The 14,401-nt window shown below is 27.5% G+C and overlaps 2 long non-coding RNA genes across 2 annotated transcripts; both read left to right on the top strand.

Annotated features, from left to right (window-relative positions):
- Positions 1-2,192: 2,192 nt before the first annotated feature.
- Positions 2,193-2,777, top strand: LOC131657265 (uncharacterized). The gene is made up of 2 exons (XR_009300572.1): positions 2,193-2,335; positions 2,433-2,777. It is a non-coding gene; the product is annotated as an uncharacterized LOC131657265 (long non-coding RNA).
- Positions 2,778-7,788: 5,011 nt separating this feature from the next.
- LOC131657264 (uncharacterized) lies at positions 7,789-8,387 on the top strand. Its single transcript, XR_009300571.1, has 2 exons — positions 7,789-7,974; positions 8,079-8,387. It is a non-coding gene; the product is annotated as an uncharacterized LOC131657264 (long non-coding RNA).
- The last annotated feature ends 6,014 nt before the right edge of the window (positions 8,388-14,401 follow it).

The following is a 14,401-nucleotide window of genomic DNA, read 5'->3' as shown; positions in this document are numbered from 1 at the left end:
TGCAGTACTGAGTCTCTGCTAATCATGTGATATTCAGAAGACTTCTAGGACAAAAATCTTGGAATTTTGAAATTGCAATAGTTTGATTTGATTGATGGTACAAAACACTGAGAATTGTACTGCCAGTAGTTTGACTGTCAACTGACTGTTCAGGCATTAATGCAGCAGTTAGAGTGAAAAATCAACAGTCAAAGTTAATTTTCTTTTTGTTGTTTTTTGTTTTATATGAAAGATGAAAGTTTATTTACATGACTTGTTAAAAAACACAGACATAATAAATAACTATTATTTACTATACGCGAGCAAAATTACCGATAATAATCCTGAAAATCATTTAATGCACAGAAAAATGAATATTTGACTGGCAGAAAACACACAAAATATTATCTGAATAATTAAGCAACAATATGACAAATAGTACAACATTTAATACTGACAGTACAAACATTACATACTATAATGAACAGTACGACGAATAAACGGTACATTTAAGAAAATAAGAGATACGGCAAACTTTAAGAATGATGATTAATAACCCATGCTACAAACAATAACATGTAGATGATTGGGAGTGTAAGCATCCCAGGTCCACATTTTTCTGGGCTATGTAGACAGAAGAAAGACATGATCACCGTAGCAATGGTGATGACCATAAGAAAACACGTTTCTATCCGCTTCGCCATTTTTGCCGGGGGAAGAAGAGAGGATGAATATGAAGTAGAAATTTGAGAAATGGTTTAGAATTTGATGTGAGATTTTATGAAAAAAATGAGAGGTATTTATAGAATGAAAAGAAGGATAGAGACGTTGGGGAATGAAGTGATTCCGTACAAAAAGAAAATTTGAGTGGAAGTAAGATTTGAAAGAAAGTGTATGATAGTGTTGGAAAAAAGAGATGTATAGAATAAAGTTAAGATTTGATTTTTGAAAAAAGAGATTTGAAAAGATTTTGAAAATAATGGAATATAGTACAAAAGTTAGTGGGAAACAAAAAATTAATAATAATGTACTTGTTACCAGTACAGTCTGAGTTTCCTGATTCTGCGCCTGCAAAAGATTTAACTCTTGATCAATTGTGTCAGTACTATTTATCTGTAAGTAAATTTCAAATAAATAGCATGTGTGAAGTAATAAACAGTACTTGACGTTTGCGTAAGAATAAATTCGACAGCGAGCCAAAATACTGTATAAGAAAAATTCTAAAAACTAAGTATTTCATATGTCAGGATATTTACGAAATAAAAATCCATGATTATATGAGACTCTTAATTTTTAGATTGGAGTTTTCTTGAAAAAATATGCGGGCAAATTTTGGGGTATAACAATTACCCCTTTACTAAATATGCATAAGAGATATTAAGAAGGCAATTAGTTTGTTTCGTAAAAATAGCGGTTGATGATAAGCTAGCTTATAGTTCATAGCTTATGACTGATGACTGATGGCTTATAGGTTATAGAGGATGGTTGAGACTGATAGCTTATAAGCCAATTGAAGTGTTTAGTAAAATTAGCGGTTCAATTACCTTATAAATATAAAATGACATAAAATATATTTAATATATAATTATTTTATTTTAAATTAAATGGGTTAAAAATGGATATTAATTAAAATAATAAGGATAAAAAAGGAAGAAAAAAATAATAAGCTATAAGACATAAGCTAAAACGCTATTTAAAATAGCGTCTGTAAAATAAGCTATAAGCTAGTAAAATAAGCTATAAGCTCGTGATGAAAGGACAGTAGCCAAACAGGTCTAAATTATCATATGAGCTTATAAGACATAAGACATAAGCTATAAGCTCAAAAACATGTCTTACCAAACAGAGGCAAAATATGTTTGTAAGTCCTGTAAATTTACCTCAAGGTTTATTTTGATTCCTTAATTTAAAAAATGTTCATATTGATCTCTTAACTCTTTAAAATGTTTTACTTTGTTCCTTTTTATTTAATTAGCGACGGAAAACTCAAAAATCGGCCGCTAAATTCATCGCTAATTAGACTAAAAAGACTACAATGAAACGTTTTGAAGAGTTAAAAGAACAATATGAATATTTTTAAAATAAGGGACCAAAATGAACCTTAAAATAGACTTATGAATTTAAAAATGATATTTTGTCTATTAAGAATGCGGAAGATACAATTAAAATATATTTTGTAATGTACTACTACAAATATTTATATGTTATTTTAAGCATTGCGCATTATTTATAAATTGAACAATTCATTCCATTTGTAAAATAAAAAGAGAAAAGAATATGGCTAAAAATTTCAAGTTTATTTATGCTATAATTTTATTTCTTTCCTTAGTTCATCTTTCAATGGTGGAGGCTGGCGGTAAATAATTTTCTCTTTTTTGAATATTTTTATTTTTTTTATAGTTATTACACAATTTTTAGTATTTGACTAATATTTTTTATTCTATTATTTACAGTTGCAGGTAATCCATGTGAAACTGATGAAGATTGCCCTTTTCCTAAATTTCAGAGTGTTAGCCCTAATATGGTGACTGTCTTTTATAAGTGTATTGATAAAAGGTGTATCCTGTTTCACGGGTTACCGCAAAGGCCATAGTTGCAAGGGAAATATCAAAGACATATATAATATACTTTATGGTTGAATGTTGCATGAGTGGTCATTTAAGATTTATTCTTACAACCAATACTTGTATTTTTCATATAATTTTTCGTTTTGTAATAATGTATTCCTTCAAATTATGACTTTGTTCTCTAATATTTTAAAAATGAAATAAAAAAAAAGGTAGGAAATATTATTATAATTAATTTCTTTTCATTTTCTCTTAATTTTGGATGCATATAGTTGCCTCCAAGTTCTCCATATCATTAATGAATTTAAGATATAATTTGAATATATTTAACATAAATATAAAATATTGTTATATTGTGAAACTATTACTTAAAAACTATTACTTTGAAACATCATTTTGATTTATGTTATCTTTACTTTTAGTCTTTTATGAAAATTACTATAATTTTGTATTTATTGAATTAAATTGTGTCATGTATTTTAAACTTTTTTTTTGGTTACGTGAGAGATGATCTTAATAGTGATCCTTGGTAGTTTTGATATTCACAATATTTAATGTTAATTAACTTTGGATGGAGTCCTAAAAGATCACTAATCAAGCAACCTTTGATGATGTAGTCTATAAAATAAGTCATATCTAATATCAACAGATATAAGAAGTTAAGTCATAGATGAAATGTTGAAGCCTTAGTGAAATATCAAAGAGATCTTGAAGTTTCAAGATTGTGAAAGAGATAAAGTGTGAAAGTTCTCCTGATTTTGTGTATTAATGATCAGTATATAATAAAAATATAAGCGTATTTCCAAAGATACTAAGCCTCACAAACTAAAACATTTTAGAATCTTCTCCACTTTAGAAAATGTTTTACCCAAATAGTTAGTTGCATACTATCTTGAATAGTAAGAGTGTAATTTACATTAGATGATTGATTAGCATATTAGGGTTAATCCATTATTTCTTTTAAAATGCCTCTTAATTGATTATTAAGGCTTCAATTAATTGATGATGTAGAATTTGAAAACTTCATGTATTTAAACTACATAATCGATTGTGTAAAATGCACTCGATTATGACCATTAAAAAGTCCATGGATCATTTTACTATTTTAACTACATTTTTTCATATAAAGGAGACTTATCCTCATTTAAAAATACACCAGAATTCATTTTTATTATCATTTAATTATTTTCTCTCTTCTCTCCTTAATATTCCTTCAGTAAAATTTGTCTTTTATGCCTTGTAAATGAAAAGTACTTTAGAGAGGTGTGTTGTTATACCGGTGTTTATGTTGAATTATTTTCTCAGTAAGAGTTTTATACTTTTGTTTGATGTATTTGGTTCTTGAGAGTGTCAATATAAAATTTTTGTTTAGTTTTTGAGATTATCCGTTAAAAGTTAAATTTGTTTTGTGAGCTCAACCGTCAAAAGTTCCATATTTTGTAGTGGACAAGCTTGTGTAAAATTTATTGTCTTTGTAATAAGGTTTTTGACATATCCATAAAAGCTCATAATATTAATAGCAAAACTTTCAAGAAGAAATTTAAAGAGAGATGATGTAGGCTAAATGGTTAAGTTTATCCTTTATCAATGATAGTGCTATCTTTTCATTCCTATCTATTTCATTTATATTTCTTTATTTTCTTTCCTATCAGTTTCCTTCTCTTATGTTTTGATGCTTTCATCTGTGTAATAATTTAATTTTATTTAAAAGAATTTATTTTTTTAAATTTATCATGATTTCTTCACTGAACAACCAAAATTAAAGAGGATGCTAATGTTCACTTTTTCATAATTATAGAGAGTGTGTTGTTTCTTTCACTCAAATAAGACAATATACTTCTCATTAAAATTAATCAACAAATTTTTATTATTTCTTTTTTAACAGAACTGCAAATGCTCTGACTTCTCTATTGCACAGAAGAGCTATGTAGGCACAAGATGCAACGTCTTGTCGAGCACATAATTAAAAAATATTCTTTTCTCATCCCATCAATTTTTTTTTTGCATCTTTAACCCTTTAGCCTAAAAACAAAGATTTTCAAAAGGTTCAAATGAAGTACCATTGACGTGAGGGCTGCTAATATCTTCCTCTTGCATAGCCAAACCTCGTACCTAAATCTTTTCTTTTGTTGGATTTTATTGATATTTTCCAGTTCCTTTGAAAACAAATAAAGTTTGGTGGCGACTCTTGCTTTTCGAGTTAAGTTAATCAATAGGTTAATCTCAATTTTTCTGCCACGACACTTGTAAATTCGTGAAGAAAGTTTTACATACCAAAAACATGATGAGTTAGTCAAAGAAATATATTGGTTTGAGGTTCGAGTTCTTTATTCGTGCTTCCTTCCCTCTCGGAGAAGATGAAGAATAATGTTTCAGTTTGTTAGTTGAAGAAGAGGAAGAATGGTGTTTCTTTTGTTCGCTAGGCCGCAAAATTTTTATGAAAAATAATACAGAGTGAATAAGACTCAATGTTTTGATGTTGGAGTAAAAAGTGTTTAGAATTTATATCTCGGTTAGTAAAAATATCTAAGGGAAAACAATTGGGGTAAAAATTAACTTCAATTTTATTAACAAAAATATTAATCAACATTGTATGTCGCTTCACAAGAAAATCGAGGTAAAAGATTATTTATAAAATAAGGGTGTCATTTTGATTTTAAATAAAATATAAAATTGCAGAATTTAATAAAATAAGATATAACTTTTATTATAAAAAAATTAAAATGGCGGGTCTCATCCCACTTAACCTCGATTTAAAATTGACTGAGGTGAAATATTTATTATGAAATGTATTATTTGTAATAATGTCAAGTGCTAAAATAATAAATTAATAGTTAATCATAATTAAAAGGTGTTTTTCAACCTCCAATTATCATTTCATACACAAATTAAAAAAAAAAACTAATTTTGTTAATAATCAAGCACCTTAATTTTTCATTTAATATACTTTTTCTTAGAAGAATCAAAATAGGAATGTAGAATTAAATATTGTAAAAGAAATCACACAATAATACAAAATATGATTCTTATTTATTATGATAAACTGGTTCTATAAAAATATGAGTGAAGATTCATTTTGGTCTCTCAAAAAATTAAAGAACCCAAGTTAGTCCTAAAAAAAGGATCTATAACATTTAACCGGATAATATTAGTTCTTTTGTTACCAAGCACATTAAAAACAACCTCTTAAGTCTTTACCACTAGGCCAATATACATTCATGACAAATAATTACTATGATTTTTAGTAATATTAAATCATTCTGAATTTAAAACAAAAAATATAAAATTTATACCAATGACGTCATGAACCTACGTTCGTTCAAATTAAATGATAGTCACTTTACAACCGTTAAAAATAAATAAAATGTAAATCCTAAATATAATTAATTAAATAGAAATAAATAAATCAATTACTACTGAACTAATTGATCACTATTTAGTTTGAATTAATTAATTAAATTTAAAAAATTAATTATTTAATTAAATTTAATAAATATTTTAACAATTATTTGAATTACTATTAAGTTCATTAATTATTATTTAATTTTAATTTGTTTGAAATAGTAAATATTTATTCGTGTGTTATATAATTTTAATTAAATATTATTTATTTTATTTTTATTTGATTAAATATATTGAGGATTTACATTTTTTTAATTTTATTTTTAAATTTGTGTATTATTTAAAATTAGTAATTATATATTTGTGTGTTATTTGAAATAAGTAAATGTTTGTTCTAAATTATTAAATTAAGAATCATCATTAAGAATATTAACAAAAGAAATGGACCTGTCTAGTTGTAAAGTGATTATTATTTATCGGACTTAGGTTCAAGACCCCATTTATACAAATTTTGAATTTTTTATTTTAAATATAAAATTATTTATTATTACTAAAAATTATGAGAATTATTTCTCATGAATGTATATTGGGCTAGTGGTAAAGACTTAAGATGTTGTTTCACAATTTTAGGATTAGTCCCTTATAAATAATAATTTTGGTTTTTTTGATATTATTAATTAAGAATTGTTTATCAATGAAATTAAAATTAAAATTTAATTTAATATTTAAAAAATAAAAAATAAAATCTAACGTGGCATTCCAATCATGGTTTAAAGTAGGAAAAACCAGTTTAAAAAATATTAACACAAAGACTAATATGATTCGGTTAAATTTTTTGAAGGGATTAAATCGAGTCCATTATTGTGTGAGAGACTGACTTGGATTCTGTAATTTTTGTGAGGGACCAAAATGAGTCTTCACTCTAAAAATAAAAGATGACATAAAAACTGTATTTGTGGTATGCAAAGGTAAAACATCCCACGAGCACAAATTGAATAGTTTGATGGATATCTACATGTAAATAAATAAATATTTAATTAACTGTTTGCTTACGAATATAGACACAAATTTGATGATATCCATATCCACATATATTCGTATCCGTTAATAATTATCAAAATTAATCAAATATTTTTTAAATTATTAAATTTAGTAAATTCATTTCACAAAAACCCTAATCAGTAAATTCTACTCACTATCTATTATAAAATTGTAATTATTTATTTATATCGTCATATAAAGAAAATTAAATAAACTTAACAATTTATTTCATATTATTAAACCCTAGTTTCTTACAAAAACTTATTAGTTTTTCTTTTTAAATCGTGTAAGGAAAATTATTAAATTTTAATTTTTCACATTTAAAAAATAGAAAAGTTAGAAAACACCTAGCCTTGCTTATGGTTTAAGGTGTTAATTTTGTTTTTGTTAATGAGTTTTGTCTTGGGGATGGATCGTTGGCGATTACCTTGTGTAATTAGTTTTTGAATTAATACATCCGTATGATTAAAAAAAATGGTATTCATAAGTATATAAAAATATTTAAAAATTCATAGATATTCGTCTGACTGATATCTGCACAGGTAAAAAGGGAATGCAAATATTAAATTTATCTAATAAAGCGGATAACAAAAAAGTAGTACACTTCCAAAAATACCAATTACCATTCCTAATACTTATGTTTAACCTATACAGAAAAATGTTGTTTTCATAACTCTACGTTATTTATATAGATAACTTAAACACACAAGTTTTCTAAAAAGACATGTCTACTTTCTATCACCAAAGGATGAAAAGATTCTTAAAAAATATATTGAAAGATTATAAAGTATTTTTGTTACCTCTTTTCTAAATATGCTTAAGAGGTATTTATTAAGTGTGCAAAAGGGGCAATAAAATCTATTAAAATATATTATGTATTTTAATATTACAACTATTTAAGTGTTTTTAGCATTGCATTAATATACACCAAATATATTTTTATTCATTTGTAAAATTAAAAGAGAAAAACATATGGCTAAAATTTTGAAATTTCTTTATGCTACAGTTTTGTTTTTATCCCTATTCTTTCTTTTAGCGACTAGCAGTAAATCATTGTTTTCCCTTAAAATATCTTTTTTTTATTTTGTAGTTCTTACATAATCTTTTATCATATTATATTAACATTGTTTATTCTATTTTTCATCACAGTTCCGTGTGAAACTCATGAAGATTGTGAAAAGTTTTATAGAGGGAATAAGTTTGATGGCCGAGTCATGTGCGCTAGCAAAAATTGTTATTTCCTTATGGCGTTATAAGGAAGAAATATATATAAAAAAAAAATTATGAATAATATTATCTTATGGTAGAATATGTAATAAGTTGCCATTTAAGATTTATGTTTTCGACCAAGAATTGTATTTTTATTAATTTACTTTAAAATTATGAGTTTGTTCCCTAAAATATAGACAATAAAATGAAAAAGATAATAAAAATTACTTATATAGTATAATTTTTTCATATCTTATTAACTTTGGATGTGTAATATTGCCTCCAAGTTCTCCATATAAACTTAGTAAATGTAAGTTATAGTTAGTTAAATTATTTCTACGTTGCACGGGTTTGATAAAAACATGTAATTCAATTATTTTAAAAATAATTAATTTAGTGATTATGTTATAAAATATAAGAATATGAAAATTTTAATTTTAATTTTATTCTAAATAAGAGTTAAAAAAAACAAAAGAAATTATATTTGTGTAATTTTCAAATTTGATGGATGTTAATAGTCTGTTGTTTCGTCATTTACAATTTAATAATATTTTTTCTATGGTGCAATCGACCAACTATCCTATGACGATGCGATTTGAAATTTTGAAAGTTTATTAAACCTTCCAGGTTGCCTTGCATATATATCAATTGATTTTCCTTGCATATTAATCAATCGATTGGTGCATGATGCTATCACACCTCAAATTTTGACCTGACAATTTTCTACTCGATCTTGATCATCCACATCATTTTATCATACATCTCATTGCATAGTGACAAGTTCATGCATTAGGGTTTAGGATTCCAATGGTCCATCGCCCTACTAGTTGATTTCAATAGTAGAAAAACTACTTGTTAAATTGGTTAAAAATGACTTCTTAAGTCGGTTCTGAGCCTGACCTAAGAGTTGCCGACATAAGAAGTTTTGACTTCTTAAGTCGGATTTGGTCTTGACATAAGAAAATGTTATTAGGTCTGCTAAATAGCAACTGACTTATTAAGTATATGCTTTCTGAAAACTCAAATACCATTTGTACCTGAATTAAGTAGTTTATTTCTTAAATTAGGTTTATTTAACCGACCTAAAAAGTTTATTTTTTTCTAATATCAGAAAGGAGTGATTGCATTGATATTCATTCATCAGTTTAGAATCAAAATTGGGTCATTTATCAGCATATATCTTATGCATAGTGAGCTAGGGTTTTGTGTGATATCTTTTGAAATTCTGGCACTTACAACAGATGTCAAGACATACGTCATAACAACACACAATGTCAAGACATTTGTTATAACATCTGCTAATTTACAACACACTTATCAAAACTGAAAGTAAATGAAAAAAATGATAAATAACACAATAAATTGTTAACCTAATTCAGTGTAAACAACACCTAATCTAGGGGTTACCAAGGCAGTCCACTATCAACAATATTAGTTCAAAGCCTAAACCCCCTAATTGACAACATCACGCCTAATCACTACCTAATGCTCCTTCTAGCTAGAAGTCTACATCTATACTTGAGAAATCACCATCCCACTTCCAATCACCACTGTGATAAAACAGTCACGCACCCTGAATCCAATATTCTCTTTTTTGAAAACAGTTGCAAGATCTTTTCACAAATCAGGAACAAATAAAATAAAATAAAATCTTAATCTACAAAAGAAATATTAAAGATTCTTTTTCTATAAATAGAGACTAATATGCATGTGTCCTAATCATCAGTTGATTGCCTACGCTTGTAATAATTATCTGAATATTCCATATTCTCATATTTTCATGCTCAAGATAGTATAATCCCAAAGATTGACAATGAGACATACGAGTATGATATACTTCACTCACATGAAACCAACTCAATATTAGTTGGATATTATGATTGGGATGGAAGTGTGAATGATAGAGAGCGCACATATGTGTGCAGGAGTACTCTATTGAAGTGGATGCACCTAATGGCGAAGGAGTGCAATATGGGACAAGATTCCATGAAATTGTTGAGTAACAATTTGAGTGCCATAAATATTTCAAAGAATCTTGTTCAACATATTAGAACCAATCACATTTACATTGAGCATGTGGAGACTAACCAAAAGTCGGCTGAGATTTTAACACAAGCATTTGATGCAAATAAATTTTGAAAAACTAAGGAGGGTCCTTAGAATTTGCATCTATGAGGGTCTATAGTAGTCAATGATAAGGAGGTGTGCATGATATTTTTTCTACTTTTGGTTTAGTGTTGCACATGAAACAAAGCAGACTTTACTTATCTCAAAACCTATTTTATTTAGACCTTTGTTACAAGAAAGAATATTTTGTTCATACCTCTATCTTTCTATCTCTTTCTCCCTATCTCTGTCCATATAGTGCAAATTGATCTCAAGATGAATCAAGAGTCGTTAAATCAAATCAAGAATAGCCCCTATACCAAAGGAGTCTCAATCTTGAAGGAAGTTGAAAGACTTAGTAAGGCTGAAGACAACAAGAATAAGGTAGTTTAGTATACCTCTTCAGCAAATAGTGGGGTCATATTTATTGGATTATCTAGTAGGACACATGTAACTAGGAGGAAATATGTGACCAGGATGAATACCTGGAAGAAGAAACTAGTTTAAGCTCATGAAGAGGCCAGTTCAAGCTCGTAAAGAGGCCGATTCAAGCTTGGAGGCTGATGAAGATTGAGTCAAATAAATGAACTGTAGAGGATGATAGATGATTAAGTCTAAAGGAAATTTATTTTTGTCTTGTTTCACTTGTGTTTGTTTGTCCTCATATTATGGGCATGTTTTGTTAATATATAAGGGCTCTATGAACTCTTATGTATGGTTTGAACAAAATGCTTATGCATATTTTAATGCTGATTCTGGTGGATCTACTCATGATTTGGTTGTGTATGTAAGAACATACTAACCACTACATGACTAACCTCATGGTGCTATTTTGGAGTACTAACCCTTTGCTAAATTATGGAAAAATGGTGAGTAATTGTATGTTGTGATCTTTATTAGTTTAGTGTGTCTAAATACTAGGTAACAAGTAATTGTTTAGTGCTGCCTATCTAAGAAGTACTAATGATGTTCTCATATGTTCGAGCATTGGATAAGACATCTGGCCTTTTTAGTGAGCTTTTGAGCTTATTCCATACATCATGATCTAAGAATGAACCAATATGTTATTACAATTCTAAGCTTGGAAGCATGGCCCAGACTCTGCAAGAGCATGGATTGAGCTATCAACAAAATCAAACTGGTTTTTTCCGCCAAGATCAGGTCTCATGTATCTTGCTCATTCATGGTAGTTGGAATGACTTAGTACCGGTGAAACTAAAAAATTAAGATGTGACTCTACATTACCATGTTTTTTAGAAGGATCTTGAACTGGAATAATTGGAGCATCAATATTTATTGGACATGTAGCTCCAAACACAAGACGAGGGGGACGAATTGCATGTTCATAAAAATGGTAATTTAAAAGAAAAAAATTTGAAACATTTTTAGAAATAAACAGCGGAAAATAAAATGCAGAAGTTAACCATTAAGGGATATAGAGAAAACCCCAGAAGTTATAGATATTCGGTCAAACGAAAAAAAATACCTAATCATCTCCCTAAGAATTTCCCTTGAGAGTATTTAATAAATTTAACATCTTTTAGTAGGTTGAACTCTCGAATCCGGTTATACAAGGGAACTGAAGTTTGTGGCTTACTTCCAACCAAGTAGAAAACAAGGAGAGGAGCGGCGAGTCGTCCTTCCAAACAATGGATTGAATCGCTTAGTCTTCTTTGAAAAACGAAACTTGTAGCAGTTAGTCTTCAAGCTTTAAACCAAGATTTTACTCGGGCTGATCTTGAACCTGAGAGAGCTTTTAACCCTAAACTAAGCTCACAAACCAAATTGTGGTTTTATACCGTACTAACCAAAAACCCAAGAGATTTTATACAATGATTCTCTAAAAACCTTAACAAGCTTTAACATCGGGCTGAACTTGAATCGAATGAAGCCTTTCGAAAGGGCTGAGCCTCCGAACCAAATTAGCGACATAATAATTAAATCCCTGAAACCAAACCTTGTTTTAGCTTCAAAACCAAATAAACAATCCCTAAATGGATGAATTATTTAACCAAGGTAAAAAAACTCTCTTGAGGAATTTACAGTACTACCCTTCTAGAATTACAACTGCCTCACTTGTAAAACAACTTTCTCGAAAGCACTACGACTAAACTCTTGTGAGAGAAGTAAAAAAATAATAATTTTTTGAGAGAGTGAGAAGTGAGTAATGAAAGCTCATGTTTATGGATGTCAAAATATGTGAAAAGAGACTCTTATTTATAGGCTAGTGGTTGGCGCAAAAAAAGAAAAAAATTAAGTCCTTAATTAATGAGACAAACAATTGACATCATGCACTAATCAATAGATAAATATTCAAAACAAGTCGATTGATAAATATGCAAGGCAATCTTTAAGGTTTAATAAATTGTCAAATATATCAAACTGCAACGTCAGAGGAATAGTTGGTCGATTACACCCATAAAACAAGTGTATTGAATTGTATATGACAAAATAACAAATTTATTAATTTTTATCAAATTTATAAATTACACCAATATAATTACTCTTGGTTTTAATACTCATATTTTAAATGAAATTATAAAAATGAAATTATAAAAAATAAAAATATTCATATTTTTATATTTTATAATATATTCAATCACTAAATTAATATTTTATAAAATAATTGAATTATGCGTTTTGATCAAATCCGTCCAACACACCGTTAATTTAGTTAATTATAACTTAAATTTATAAATTATATGGAGAACTTGGAGGCAACCTTATACAACCAAAATTAATAAGTAATGAATAAATTACATTAATAATAATATTTATTGTCTTTTTCATTTCATTGTGAAAATTTTAGAGATACAAAGTCATAGTTTAAGTGTATGAAATTACAAAACGAAAAAAATATATAAAAGATACAATTTTTGGTTGGAAGCATAAATCTTGAACAGCAATTTTTGAAATACATACGTGACTATTGAGATCATATTTAAGGACCAAAATTAAAAAACTTATGTCAAATTATTGAATATTAAAAAATATGACCATCACGTCAGTGCCATTAGTCACGTGTTTTTGTAATAAAATTTCGATGTAAGGGATTACTGCCAATAAGAAATGAACCTATAAAATTTTTGAAAAGAAATACACTGATCAAAATTAAAAACTTGCTAATTCGTAAGGACAAAAGACTACTTAAGTCTATTATTATTTATAATTTTTTGACATTTCAAGAACTAAACTAATTCTTCCTTATATCTTAATCAACAAACATTTTTTGTCGATGCACTCAACAAAGTAATCCAGCTTTCCAGCGGTAAAAAATACGTTTGCACAATCTTCATTAGTTTCACATGGATTAAATTTTAGACATCAATTATTATACTCAATACTCACCACTCAATACTCAATACTCACCACTCAATACTCAATACTCAATACTGGATTAAAAACATGATTCAATGACTTATGTAGGCTTATGTATGGTGCATAAATAAATCCTTATGCATATTAGCCAAAACCTATAAATAGGATAGTACTCAGACCCATCTCCAATGGACACTAGTAAAAAGAATTATAATGGATAAAGTAAGAATCTGCAAAATGCGTATGATCACAGACAAATATTTACAAAAATAAGTGGATATGAGTGTGAGTATAGGTACCCTAACATTCACTCGATCTCATTTCCGCTTTATTAAATATATAATTATTAAACGTGTGTACGTATCTTATTAAAAATATTTATTTATTTTTTAATTCTACAATATTATCCTTAATTTTTTTTAATATTGTTAAAATTTTAAAATGATATAATAAATTATAAATGATATATTTTTTTAATAAATAAGTGAGTAAACGGAGATGAATATGAATACTTAAATATCCATAAGATACAAATATGAGTATAAATATTGGTGCTCAAGCGAATATAAACTTAGATACGAATTGTTTTTCAATCTATAATATATTGCCCAAATCCTACACATACATAATTTTCTTTTATAAAATCAATTGATCCTAATGCATAAGAATTCCATTTTGTATTATAGTTTGATTTCTTTTACATTATATTTGATTCTTCATTCCTAATTTGATTCCTCCAAAAAGTAAGTGTATCACTATTAAAAAAATGTAAAAGATAATGTAGTTTGATTACTAACAAAATTAGTTTATCAAATTAAAACTGGAGGTTAAAAGGAATC

This window comes from Vicia villosa, linkage group LG3, assembly GCF_029867415.1.
Source record: "Vicia villosa cultivar HV-30 ecotype Madison, WI linkage group LG3, Vvil1.0, whole genome shotgun sequence".
Taxonomy (NCBI): domain Eukaryota; kingdom Viridiplantae; phylum Streptophyta; class Magnoliopsida; order Fabales; family Fabaceae; genus Vicia; species Vicia villosa.
The sequence above is the reverse complement of the archived record's forward strand: the minus strand, read 5'-3'. Positions and strand labels throughout refer to the sequence as shown.